We start from the raw sequence: 14,383 nt of genomic DNA, 5'->3' as shown, positions 1-14,383 counted from the left end.
GCCCGTGGCTCTTTGTCTCACCCAGGTCTTCACTCCAGAGGCTTCCACACAGCTCCCAGAAGCTTCGATGCCTCCTGGGAAGTGTCTTAGCCCTGAAGTCCAGAACCTTGAGATGAAACAAGACAAATATAACAAAGACTGTGTCTGCCACAAGGGCTGCTGTGAACCAGGGATGGCAGCGTTCTCTCTGTTTTAATAGTTTCCAAATGTTCCTGAGATGAATGTGTTCTACTTTAAGAATTTCCCAATTAGAAACCTCAGAATGCAGACAAAACTTTGTCACTCGGGCTTTTCGATACCTCCTCTCATTTCTAAGGCCAGTTTGTTTTATTCAGAAGGATTGAAGAAAGGATAACAAGGACAGTGCAAGGGACTCCAAGAACCATGTCCCTTTCCTACCGTAGAGGGCACCCCTCACTTTGATCTCTCTGCTTGTTTATACCTTAGTTTTGGACTTCTTGATTCTGAGATGACAGTTTAATCATGTGGGCCTTTTAATAAGAGTATTGTCACAGCCGATGAAAACAATAGGCGTACAATGGCTGCACAGTGATCTAGTCTCCAGAAAAGCTTCAGTGGAGATCTCCAGAGGGAACAAAAGGCTTGGGGGCTGTTCAGTAAAATGTCTCAAATGTGCTTCCAACAAACTGCACAAAGGCATCAGTGACAATATTTCAGCCATCAGTAAACAGAATAGTTAAGGTTACATTTTGATAATTATATTAGAAAATCTGACAAACTGCTTCTTTTCTGGTTTAGAAAAAAAATTAAATCACAGGGGGAAAACGTCACTTCCTGGTCACACTCTACACAGCAAGGACCATTTTAATTGTAAATGTGCCTTTCAAGACCTTTAAATTTCAAAAAGACGAGGAGGCCGGATTCTGTGTGCTTACTAATCTGTAAATAGAGCACAGGCCAAGAATCAATTCTGAAATGCGGCATCAATTGCATAGGCTTCCACTTAGTTTTAGTGGAATAAAAGCCCTACTAGATACACAAATAACATCAAACTTACTGGATTAAAGAGCGGCCCCTCATACTCTAAATCATGATTGTCAATCATCACCCGGGATTAAGGGATATATTTTAAAAACCTAAAAGCAAGCGCTTCCTTTTAACTTCTGCCTACTGCGCATTTTGGATTACCGCCCAGAAATAGTATTACTTGAAACAAGACTGCCTCCCTCCTACCATCCATGAGAAGTGCATTGTTCCCAGCTGCGGCGGCCCATCAGCCCGGCACGCGGCTTAACGTGCGTGCTAGCAGAGCCCTTAGGACGCTGCCTGTGTTTAGAACGCAGCTTCCCGTTTCCTAAACCGAGCTGATTTCCAGTTTCGTCGGGGTTTTCCTCAGCATTGCTATGCCTCTACCAGAAAGAAGCAAATTAGTCCGAGAACTAAGACAACCACAAGTTGTAAAGTGGGAGCATCCTTTAAACCCCCGCGGTGGCCAATGAAGCTAGTCTAGATTTATTTAGGTGAATAATTGCCCCGTTTCAGATTTGCTCATTAGCGTTTATCCACTTGGGCTTCTTGTCTTTCAGTAATGGTCTTAGAAAATAGTCTTAGAAAAGTCACGTGCTATAATTAACTCTTCGAATATATAACTATCCAAGGACCTTGGAAAGTTTAAGTTTTTTTCAAATCACAGGAGCTTGGGGGTGGGGGTAGGGGTGGGGAGAGTTAAAACAGGTCCAGTAACTTGTAGGTTGCTTGGATTTCCAGGTGAGAGAAGTCAATTTTTACAAATCAAATCTCTGAATGATCCACAAGACTGGTAACAGATTTCTTCAGTTAGAGGTTGGGGAGGACTCCAAGTCTGGGGGTGTTAGAGCCTTTGCTAGTCTGTGCCATTTTGGTGTTATTTTTAACAAGTAAACATGTTAACATTTGAAGCATAGTAAACATTTGGGGGGATATACTTAGTAATGTAGCTATTTACAATGGGGGGGGGTGTTTGGAGAAAATATCTACTGGTTCTTTAAATAGAAAAAAAAAATCACATTCCAGAACTAATCTCATGAAGAAATAACCTCTTAATAAGATTACTGCAAAAAGTGTTAATCTACGAAAAGTTCAGCACTCTTTTAATTGCAAACAAAACACTGAGTCTCAACCCAACAGGTTGCTTCATTGAATTCATTCTTCCACGCCTGGCAAAGACATTCCAAATTTGAACTTAATTAATATTCCTTCTCTTGGTTTCCATAGTTTCTTTTTAAACAGGAGTAGCAGCAAAAACTGGCAGTAACTTTACCCATATTCTCAATAAGAACCCCCTCTGGCTATCAATATGGGTGAAAAGGGAAATTTTTTCCATATGCAGAGGAGCCTCCATTTTTCGTGTCTTTTGTTTAAAAGCTATGCTGGTGAGATATTTTCCTCTTTCTGACTTAACTCTTTCCTGGATTGTGGTTCCCTCAGGGCTTAGGTGGAGAAGGAATGTTCCAGTATAAATTCCCATTCCTGGATCCAAACAATAGCTTCCTACCCCCTCCCCACAAACCAAATAAAGAGCAGGGGGTCTTCTCTGCTGAGCCTGACAGACCTTCGTCCTGATAGGAACTCAGTGTCACTCGCAAGTCAGTGGCACAGAAGTTCCTTTGTTTGTTTTAACAATGAATGTACATTTCCTTGGTCACTGTAAAAAGGAAATGAATTGGTAAGGGACACGTACGTGAGCAAATGATGTTAGGTCCACTAACGTGGTCAGGTTAGGCAGGCACAGCTAATTCAGCACACTCAATGTATTTCCCCTGAGGATAAGGACTCCTCATGCAGAGTGTATAGAGCCACAGTCACATTGCTGAGCTGAACACCCTCCACAAGCCACAGTGTCTCCAGCAGAATGCTGAAGGATCGTAGCATCATAAACATTTCTGTGCTCACCCCATTTCAGTCCAGAATTCTGTCCATGTCTTTCAGTCATCAAGTTATTGCTCTGATTATTATTATTACCAATAATTAAAACTTCATTGTAGCCTGGAGGTAGTGGTGATTGCCTTTTATCCCAGCACTTGGAAGGCAGAAGCAGGTGGATTTCTGAGTTCAAGGTCAGCCTGGTCTACAGAGTGAGTTCTAGGCTATCCAGGGCTAAATGGAAAAACCTCATCTCAAACAAAACAAAACAAAACAAAACAAACCAACCAACCAACCAACCAAAGGAAAGATCAAAACAACAATCCAAAAAACTTTACTGTAAAGAACATTCAGGTAGAAAACATGAGCCCTGAATGGGAGTTGTAGAGAGTTGTTAGCCACCGTTGTTTTTTATTTTTTTATTTTTTAAGGGTTTATTTATTTATTTATTTATTATATGTAAGTACAGTGTAGCTGTCTTCAGGCACCTCAGAAGAGGGCATCAGATTTCATTACAGATGGTTGTGAGCCACCATGTGGTTGCTGAGATTTGAACTCAGGACCTCCAGAAGAGCAGTCAGTGCTCTTAACCACTGAGCCACCTCACCAGCCCTGTTTTTTATTTTTTAAGTTAGTATTTGAAGCATTGGATTTCATTGTGACATCTTCATGTACGTGTGCATTTCACTCTGTTGTTCTTAGTTTTCATCTAGGGTCTCCATCTCTGGACATCGGCATGTTTCATACTGCTGTTTGGAAGTTGTATGTTCTGACTTACTATATCAATTGTAAGTAAGAGTTCTAAGCTTAGATTTGGCATGAGATACATTTCCTCTGGTTTGCACAAGTCAGGAAAAGAGCACCCACCCCACCGGCTCTCGCAGCCCTTGTTTGGGCTGTTATTTGCATTCATTCCTTACTGGCCCATTGGAAAGTCCACAAGGTCAATGCCCTCTCTGGTTACTTCTCACTGGTTTGGCTGCCATCCAGTCAGGACAATCTGTCATGACCAATGTTGACCTTGTCCAGTGCTACTTTTTATTTAAAATCTCAATAAACTTAGCCAGACACTCATGGTGTGAGTACTGCCTCTGTCTGAATGTGTGTTCCTGTTCTGGCTTTAGAAACACAAGTTCAAGGCATAGCTTATGGAGAATTTCAATACAATGTCTACAGAATACTGAACCAAGTGTAGGCTCTTTTGAGAGCAGGTCCAGGGCAGCCGTGCAGCTCTAATGCACACAGACTCAGTGTGCCATGCCGAGCCCTGGGTTTTAAACCGAAGCCCTTCCTCACTAACTCTCCTTTCTCCCTATGGTCAGATCTAGGATTTTCCTGTGTCTCTTATCATCTTTTTTAAAATATATATTATTTAAAGAGATGTATTTATTTATCTCATGTATGTGAGTACACTGTCACTGTTTTCAGACACACCAGAAGAGGGCATTGGATCCCCATGTCAGATGGTTGTGAGCCACCATGTGGTCGCTGGGAATTGAACTCATGACCTCTGGAAGAGCAGTCAGTGCTCCTCACCACTGAGCCATCTCTCCAGTCCCTCTTATTATCTTTTAATGTATTGCAGAATTTGTTTACTAATTCCATTGCTTTAAGTGGCTGGAACGAAAGCTCAACAGTGTGGCCTACAATGCTTGCTACTTACTAGGTGCCTATTGTTTTTGATGACTGAGAAGATAAAGCCTTCAATTCTGCTTGGGCCTCTACCTGGGGCTCAAACTCCATGGGGTAGAATCTGTAGGGGCTCTTCCCTGGAATTATGCTGCTCTGTCCTCTAAAAAGCGCACAGCAGACACTGGGAGACTTGCCAGTCTGGAATTTGTATTGTTGCCACTTACTGGCTCAGATAATTGGGCACACAGAACCTATAGACAGACTCATATTATCTTCATTGCTCATCGGTGAACCTAAATCAAGCTTTGCAATCTAGTAGCCTATTACTGCAAACTCTGCAGCAGGCTGTGGGGTTGGCCTGGCCCAGCACTCAGGCAACATTAGCATCAACTAACTCTTGAATGTTTTACCTATTTGTTCAGAATTACAGAGCAGCAACACTACCTAAGTGTGACATGTTCGTGTAGGCGTTTTCAGTCTTTACTCAGGCAGTGAAAGGGCCATATTGGTGATGTTCTCTGCTGCACAAGTAAGCATGAAAGGCAGAGATTATTTGAGATCAAACAAATTGAAGTTATGCTAATAAAAACCTGCAGCTGGTTTATATGCAGGGGTTTTGATCTGAGGGGTAGATTGAAATTTTTTTTTTTCATTCTTGCAGGTTTCTGGTGTGTTTGATGAAATGATCTGTTTCTTAGCGGGTGGGGGGATGGTAGATAATTTGGGTTCCTGACAACAGATGATTTCATTACATTTTCAGGCATTTCCTTATGGAGAAAATAACACTGAAGGAGGCTCTAACAGTTCTACTGATCCTGGGAGTGTAAAGTAATCCAAAAGTACAAATCCAGATCATATAATCTGAGCAGCTGGTTTTTTGTTTGCTTGTTTGTTTGTTTGATTGTTTTTGTGTTTGTTTGTTTGTTAAGAAAGGTACCATGGGTACTTAATAGTATAGATGCCAACAGGGAATTTCCCTGTTTGACCCAGGCTCTACCTTTCTTTACTTGTGTGAAATTCCATTGGTTTTCTCCATGCCTCAATTCATTTACACATAAAAAAATCAGCAATATTTGCTGTACAGTTCATGTACAGATTAAAGCAGCATCTACCACAGGTGTGTTCTATGACTGTTAGCGCTTATCATTAGGAGTTCCACAAACATGGGATTGGCTGCGCTGGCCGCTAAAGCATTAGAGAAGTGCTTTCCTATGTGTAGATTTAGATAGAGGCATCAATGTTCCTAGCGACAGTGTTAAAGTAGGCTAACCTTGGACTAGAAACATTCATGTTACCTGTGACTGACCTGCTCCACTTCCAATTATTTTAGGGCAGAAAAGGTCAATGAGCCTTGGCGTCAAGAATGAGGGTGTGGAGCAGGGACAACTTCTTCAAGAGTTGACAGGGAGCAGGAATATTTGAACAGTGTTAAATTGGCTTCAATAGCTAGAGTCTGGTAAAAACATCTCGGGATTGTTGATACTGAGTTTTTGCGGTTCATGAACTTGAGAAAAGTCACTGCAATAGTCAGAGTAAATCATTTGTGGGGCTCAAGTACTAAGCATGCAGTAAGGCTTTATTAACTACTATGACCTTAGTCAGACCTGGTGTTAGAGTTAAGCCATTGTATTATTTTTTAAGTTGCTCATTTTTTTTTTTAGCCCAGCCAATATAAGAAGTAACATATGACAGACTGTTTTGTTGCTCATGGTTTATTGTATAATTCTGTTGTGGGTATTTATAGCATGTTTATATTATTTGAAAAAAGAAAAGGATGGGTCATACATACGTGTGAATTCACGTATATAGAAATTATTATATCTTAACTTCTCATGTTAAATTATGTTAATTATTTAACAAACCCAATAAGCTTACAGTTGTATTATATCCAGAAGGTTTTAAGAATGGGCTTGTGTCTTGTGTGGTATTTTTACCAACACCATTAAGAATTTTGAATTAATAAAGGAAGGAATTACATTTCACTTATTGTTTTAAATAACATTTTTATTAGGATATAACAAACTCAGAAAAGCACATATAAACATACTCTTAAGAAACAGACTAATTCCCTGGGAAACTGCACACCAAGCTGGCCAGGAAAGCATACAGACTGACTACAGTTCCTCACCTCTCTCTTCTGTCTCTTCTGTCTCCAATCCAATCTCCCAGACTCATCCCCTCAGCTCTGTAGCAGACCACCTGCTGTGCCCCTCCTTCCTCTCTCCTTCTCCTTCAACCTTCTCTCAACTCATCCTGCTGTTCAGGCCCTAATTCCAGCAGGGATCCCTGGGAAAACCACCAGCCCAGACTGCCAGAGAAGCAAGTAGGCTAGGGAAGCAGGTAGGAGAGCTTCAGATCCCCACTCTCCCTCCTCTCCTCCATACCCAACACCCACTCTCATCCTCAGCTCTAGAACAGTCTATCTCTTGTAGCCTCTCCTCATTGCCTACCTCCATTCCACAGGGACTAAGCAGATCCTGGTGGCACACCTTGCTTTCATACTTCCTGTGGGCCCCTTTCAGTGTCCACCCCCTTGTAACCCACCCCTATTCCTAAGTGCCAGCTGCCAATACACAGAAACATATTCTATAAGAACTCCCAGTGGCATCACCTTGCAGGATTCTAGAATAATTCACTGCAAGGCAACACACAGCCATCCACAGCCTCCTAAGAACCAGAGAGGGCAACAAAAACCCAGGAACAAAACAGCCACCCAAGAAGGATGAGAACAGACATCAGTATCTAGAACTGTAATGATCCCAAACTCACATGCCTGGATGCCAGTGTAAAAACACAGTAACATCTGGGACAATATGTCCCTACTAGATAGAGCCCAGCGGCCCGACTACATATAGCAGTTGGTCTGATAAGTGTGACGGGGCTGAAGCACAAGATAAGCAGGACTTTAAGCAGTCCTTATCAATATGATAGAGGGCCTTAAAGAGGAAATGAATAAATCCCTGGAAGAAATCTATGGAAACACAAATAAGCAGTGAAAGAGGAAAGGAGTAAAATAGTCCACAACCTGGAAGTAGAAACAGAATCAGTAAGAAAACCCAAACTGGGGGAAATCTGGAAATGAAAAATTTAGGAACCTGAACAACTTAAATTATTCCACAAAACAGAAAGAGAAAGAACATTGCTCAATTTGTTTTATGATGCCACAGTTACCTTGATACCAAATCACATAAAGACCCAAGGAAGATAAAGACCAATTTTGTTATGAACATAGATGCGAAAGTTCTCAATAAAATATTAGCAAACCAAATCCAAGAGCATATTAAAAAAAAAAAAAAAACTATCCAACATGATCAAATAAGCTTCATCCCAGAGATCCAGGGATGATCCAACATTTGTAAATCAATAAATCAGTAACCCACCATATAAATAAACGTAAATATAAAAATCACATGATCACCTCAATAGATGGAGAAAGGCCTTCAACAAAATCCAATACCCTTTCATGATAAAAGTCCTGGAGATATTAGAGATACAGGGAATATACCTCAATATAATAAAGGTGATGTACATTGAGTCCACAGCCAACATCACCTAAACAGAGAGAAAGTCAACCCATTTCCTCTAAAATCAGGAATAAGACAGTGCTGTGTACTCTCTGCATACCTGTTCAATATGGAACTTGATGTCGTAGCAATAAGACAGCTGAAGGAGATCAAGAGGATACAAATTGGAAAGGGAGAAGTCAAGGTGGTCAAAATATATTTATTTGCAAATGATATAATAATATATATAAGTGGCCCCAAAATTTCTATTAGAAAACTTCTACAGTTGACACAAACTTTCAGCAAAGTAGCTGGATACAAAGTTAACTCATAAAACAGTAGCCTTCCTATATAAAATAACAGACCAAGAAAGAAGTCAGGGGAACGACACTTTTCATAAAAGCCTCAAATAATATAAAATATCTTGGGGTAACTTTAACCAAGCAAGTGAATGACATGTATGTTCATGGATTGGTAGGAGTACCACAGTAAAAATGGTTATCCTACCAAAAGCAATCTACAGATTCAACACAATCTTCATCAAAATCCCAACACAATTCTTCACACGATCTTTAAAGGACAATTCTTAGCTTCATATGGAAACACAAAAATACCAAGGATAACTAAAATAATGCTTAGTAAAAGAACTACGGGAAGTATCATCTTTTCCAACCTCAAATTGTACTACAGAGCTATAGTAGTAAAAACATAATGTTATTGCACAGAAACAGACATGTTGATCAGTGGAATCTAATTGAAGACATGGACATAAGTTCCCACACCTATAGACACTTGATTTTTGACAGAGAGGCCAGGAATACACACTGGAAAGAAGACAGCATCTTCAAGTTTTGCCAGTCAAACTGGATGGCTGCATATAGAAGAATCTGAATGGATCCATACCTTATACAAAACTCAACTCTAAATGGATCAAAGACCTCAACATAAAATTGGATGCACTGAGCCTGATAGAAGAGAAAGTGAGAAAACAGCCTTGAGCTCCTGGGCACAGGAAAAGACGTTCTGAACAGAACACCATTAGCACAGGCACTAAGGTCAACAACTTGTAAGTAGGACCTCATGAAACTGAAAAGCTTCTGCAAGGCAAAGGACACCATCATCCAGACAAAGCAGGCACCTACAGAATGGGAGAAGTTTCCCTCCACCCTCAACTACACATCTGACAGAGGGCTAATATTGAAAATTTATAAAGAAATAAAAAACAAAACAAGACAAAAGAGCTGGATACTAAGAAAACAAATAACCCAATTTAAAAAATGGGGTACAGATCTAAATAGAGAATTCTCAGAAGAAATTCAAATGGTTGAGGACACACTTAAAAAATGCTTAACATTCTTTTCCTTTTCTTTTCCTCTTCTCTCTCTCTTTTTCTCTTATTTTGTTTTTGAGAGACAGGTTTCTCTGTATAACTCTGGCTGTCCTGGAATTCACTATGTGGACCCAGGCTGACCTTGAACTCAGAAATCCTCCTGCTTCTGCTGGGATTAAAGTTGTGGGCCACCAATGCCTGGTTTAATACTCTTAGTCAAGAGGGAAATGCAAATCAAAAGTCCTTTGAGATTTTTATCTTATAACTGTCAGAATGGCTAAATTCAGTAACAGAGGTGATAGCCCAAGCTGGCAAGGATATGGAATAAAGGCAACCCTAGTCCACTGATAGGGAAAATGCAAACTTGTGCAGCCACGATGGAAATCAGGGTAGTGGTTCCTCAGGAGGATAGGAATTGATCTACCTCAAGATCCAGCTCTACCACTCTTAGACATATACCCAAAGGATAGGATGCTTCATCCTACCACAGAGACACTTGCTCAACCATGTTCATTGCTACTCTAGTCATAGTAGCCAGAAATTGGAAATAACCTAGATGTCCCTCAGTAGATGAATGGATAAAGAAAATGTGGTGCATTTACAAATGGACTTTTACTCAGTTGCTAAAAAAAATTCATGAAATTTTCAGATAAATATGGATGGAACTAGAAAAAAATTGACCTTGGTGACCCAGAAAGAAAACTATGCTGTGTATTCATTTATATGTGAATATTTGCTGCTAGATTTTTGATGACCAAGCTATAACCTATAGAACCGCAGATGTTTTTCTGGGGGTGGAGGCAGGCAGATTGATCTTTCTAGGAGAAATAGAATAGATAGTTATGAACTGATAAGGTGGGTGGGGACTGGAGTGGAAGGATCAAGCAGGAAGGTGAGGAGAATACAGGGAGAGACAGCTAAAATGAAGGAGCCATTTTAGGGGTAGTTATTATAGCCGAATACAGAAGAAGCTTCCTAAAATACATCATATGTATGTTAAGTGAGCTAGATGAAATCACCAAATAACGGGGAAGACGGAGCCCCAACTGGCTATCTCTTGTCACCCAATGAACCTTCCAGGACTGGGTTTGGGTTACATCTAATTAAATTGTTGGCCAAAGGGGTTCCACAGGAATCCCCAAATAACTCATGCTGTTGCCAAGACTGTAGATTGCTCTCCACAAACTGACAGCAAGACCCTATTTCTGAAGACAACACCTACACAACTCATTGAACACAGAGAAGTTGAGCTGGTGTCCACCTAAGCTTCACCCTATGGATTAATATTATTGGTACTGGAAGGTACTCTGCATACTACCGAAAGAGAAACATTAACACCAAGCCAGCCACAAACCCTTTATCTACAATGATGTCCTGACTGCAAGATATGCTAGTGTAATGGTGGCCACAAAATTGTGGGAGTAACCAACCAATAACTGATTTGACTTAAGGCTCATTCTATGTGATGGAACCCATACCCAATGCTTCTTGGGTAACCAAGATCCTGATACTAGATAGCCCAGGGACCTAGAGTAAAACCAAATAATACTGTTCCATTAATGGAATGTAGCAATAAAATGATTCCTAATCACATTCTTACTCATGGGTCAGTGTCTTGCTCAGCCATCATCTGGGCAGCTTTCTCCTGCAGTGGATGGGAACAAATACAGAGACTCATAGAAGGACAATATGCAGAGTGAGAGACCTTGGGACACCCGTCCTAAATGGGATGTGTCCATAAAATCCTGTTCCCTAAGATCTAAGAGAACACTGAGGAAGAGGAGACAGAAAGAGTGTATGAGCCAGAGGGGATGGATGGAAGATACCAAGAAAACAAGACCTTCTGCACACAACAGGATCGGCACGCATATGTAAGAAACTGAAGTAGTATATACAGTCTCTGTATATACCATATACCATATGTATATGTATATATGAGGTAGTATATACAGACCCAATGGGGTCCTGGAACTCCAAGGAGAAGAGGACATATGCCCCCATCTCTAACTGGGAAGTTATCTCCAATTGATAACCACTTGTAAATGAAAAACTAGTTTCCCCTAAGAGAGTTTCACTGAAGAAACAAATTATTCTTGAGGGTGGGCTACATGCCCAGCAGTAGATGGTCAACAGAAAACAAACTCAATGTCCTTGGCGGATCCTTGTCAGAACTTTCTATTTTCTTTTCAAAAAATAAACTTTTAATATTTTTAAATTTATTTCTCACTTTTTACCCTACATGTCCTTTGTGTGTGTGTGTTGTGTGTGTGTGTGTTGTGTGTGTGTATAAAATGGCTTTTGGTTTTGTTTTTATGGAGATTTTTGAGTGCCAGAGTGTCTCTGAGTCTCTTATCGGTTTGTTTTGGACTCCTTTCCTTCTGTGTTTGCTTTGTCCCATTCCAATGGTTTTATCTTATTTTATTATTATCCCTGAAGTGCCTGTTTGTTTTGTTTGTTTTTGTTTCTGTTTTTGATGGGTGTGTTGCAGAGGTCAGACCATCTGGAGCATACCCCAGGAAAATCACCTTCATGATCAGGGTATCTCTCATGTCTAGTAAGTATGCCTGTTTGTTTTCTAATGAGACAGAGAGGGGCTAGACTCTGATGGGCTGAGAGGTGGGAAGGAATTGAGAGGAGCAGAAGGAAGGAAACCATAAGTAGTGTATATTGTATGAAAAACTCTCTATTTTCAATAAAGAAAAAATAAAGTAAAATGTGGTGGATAGCCCTAGCCTCTTGTTGTCATGGTAACTCCACTCCTGGGAGGGGCTGCGAAGGAGGAGTGAATCTTGTAAACCTTCTGTCCAATCAAATTTGTTAAATAAAGGCTACAGACAGTGATTGGGCAGTAGAAGAGGAGTGGGAGGAGCCAGAGGAGGCAAAGGAGAAGACCAGGGAGCCGTTAAGGAGAGAAGGGGCGGAGTTGGCAGTTGGTCGAAGCAGAGGGCAGTTGGTGGAGAGAGAGAAGACGAAGAAGACCTAGGAAACTGCAAGTTGTTAAGAGCTCTCATAGCCGGGGAATAGTGTAGTTTAATGGTAAATCTGCCCAATCTAGGCATGCAGCATTCATTTGATACTTATTGACTTGTGTCTTTTCTTCTATGGACTTCCAATGGGCGAGAGATTTACCGCAACAGTAAAATGTAAAAGAAAAGCAAGAAATGCATTCACTGTACTGTGTTTCCTTTCATTTATGGACACTAATCTGCCTATTTAAGGACAAGGATGGAACTTTTACATATGCATAGGAAGCTGTAAAAAACAACCTAATCATGATATACCCACCCCCACCAGAGGGGTGTGCCTTCCACTTGCTTCGTATTGCTATAGATGGGAGTTGTCTGGGCTTCTTGATTCTGGATGTGGAATTTCCTATAGGATAAGTCTCTAGTGAGCAGTAAGTTTGAGAACTTTTTTGTTATTTCTGCTATTAAATGCCTTCATTTGTAGTTGTTTCTTTTTTTTTTTTTTTTTTTTTTTTGCTGTTTTCCTATTTGAGTTTTTCTTAAGGATATGTAGATACTCATCATGTTTTGCATATATAAATTTTATTAACTATCACAGGTATTTTTTCCTATTCATCGTCTGCACAGAAAACGATTTTGGATTTTGGATTTAGGAGTGGTGATGGGAGAGACTCACTCATGGAGGCCAAGCAGTTGGAAGACTGGATTTAGATATGAAGGTTCTTGGAAAGTTCTTTTAGGAGTTGAGGTAATGGAAAAGCACAATGAATTCAGAAATATTTCCTTCCCTCCAGATGAAAGGCTCTGTCTAAGCTTATTCCCACATTCTAAAAGATGAAATTCCAGAATTCTATCACAGTAAAATGGATTGCTCAACACTCAAGAATCTTAGTTAAGATTCTGTTAAATGTAGAGACCACTTTAAAATACAGAGCTTGCAGGTCCATCATGGCCCTGTATTCTATTTTCCCTCAAAGTTTTAAAGTCTTAGGCACAGATTTCCTCACTACCATTACTCTTAGATATCTGGTACTTTTGTAATTGGTATTCTTAAAATATTTATCTTCAAATTGCTATTGCTGGTGTAAAATTAATTTCTCATATATTAATTTTGTGCCCAGAAATCTTGTTAGATTTTTAGACTTTCCATGTACACAATCACATTCCCAAACAATGCAATTTTGTTTCTTGTCTTCTTACATTGGCAAAGATCTCCAGTATATTAAACAGAAATGATAGCATATTTTCTTGTCTCATTATTTATTCCAGAAAGTAAGTTTTCTACATTTATCACTATCATAATTCTTGCTACTTTTTGTAACTACTGTAAGGAATTTTTATTCCTAATTTGCTTTTTAAAAAAATGACCTCCCGCCACCCCTTGTCACCTTTGACAGGCAGGAGAGCTGGCCCCAAGATCAGAAGGAAGAGATGACCCTGCCCCTCTTGAGCTGCAGGTCCTGAACTTTTCCCAGGAAACACAGCAGAGCTGGCTCTGAGGACAGGAGCTTTCCTTGCTGGCATGCCCCTTGCTCTTTGCAGCACTTAGGAGAGCTAGCCTTGGTGGTTTGGGTGTGGGAGAGCTAGTGAACTGAGCAACTTAGCTTACCACCTAGGCCCAGATCCAGAGCTTTGAGTTGGCCCACCCTAATGTCTACCCCCATCTATGAACTACTGGAGTGTGAAGGGGCTGGTCCACAGAGCAACAGGCTATCTGAGGAGTCTTGGTGAGGATTCAGTATTGATAATATAGCAGAAGCCATAAGCCTCAAACCAGCCCAAGGACTCACTGCAATGATCATTTCCAAGTAAAGATGTGTGGAAAAAGGGGATACTGTGGGGCACACTACAGTTTCCATGGTGAGATGTTTATTTTTTATTTTTAATTTTTGATTGAGTGAGCTGGAGTGCATGGTGTGACATTCACAAAGGATCGATAAAAAGTAAGGAAAAAAAGGTTGAATAACTGAAAAAAATACTGAATTTCATTAACCTGGTTTTGGTTGTGATTTGAGATGATGTCCACCTTAGTTCAATAAACATAATAGATTTTGAGTTTTTTTTTTTTTTTAATCTGATGTAGATATAAT

The sequence above is a fragment of the Arvicanthis niloticus genome, chromosome 3 (assembly GCF_011762505.2).
Source record: "Arvicanthis niloticus isolate mArvNil1 chromosome 3, mArvNil1.pat.X, whole genome shotgun sequence".
Taxonomy (NCBI): domain Eukaryota; kingdom Metazoa; phylum Chordata; class Mammalia; order Rodentia; family Muridae; genus Arvicanthis; species Arvicanthis niloticus.
The sequence above is the reverse complement of the archived record's forward strand: the minus strand, read 5'-3'. Positions refer to the sequence as shown.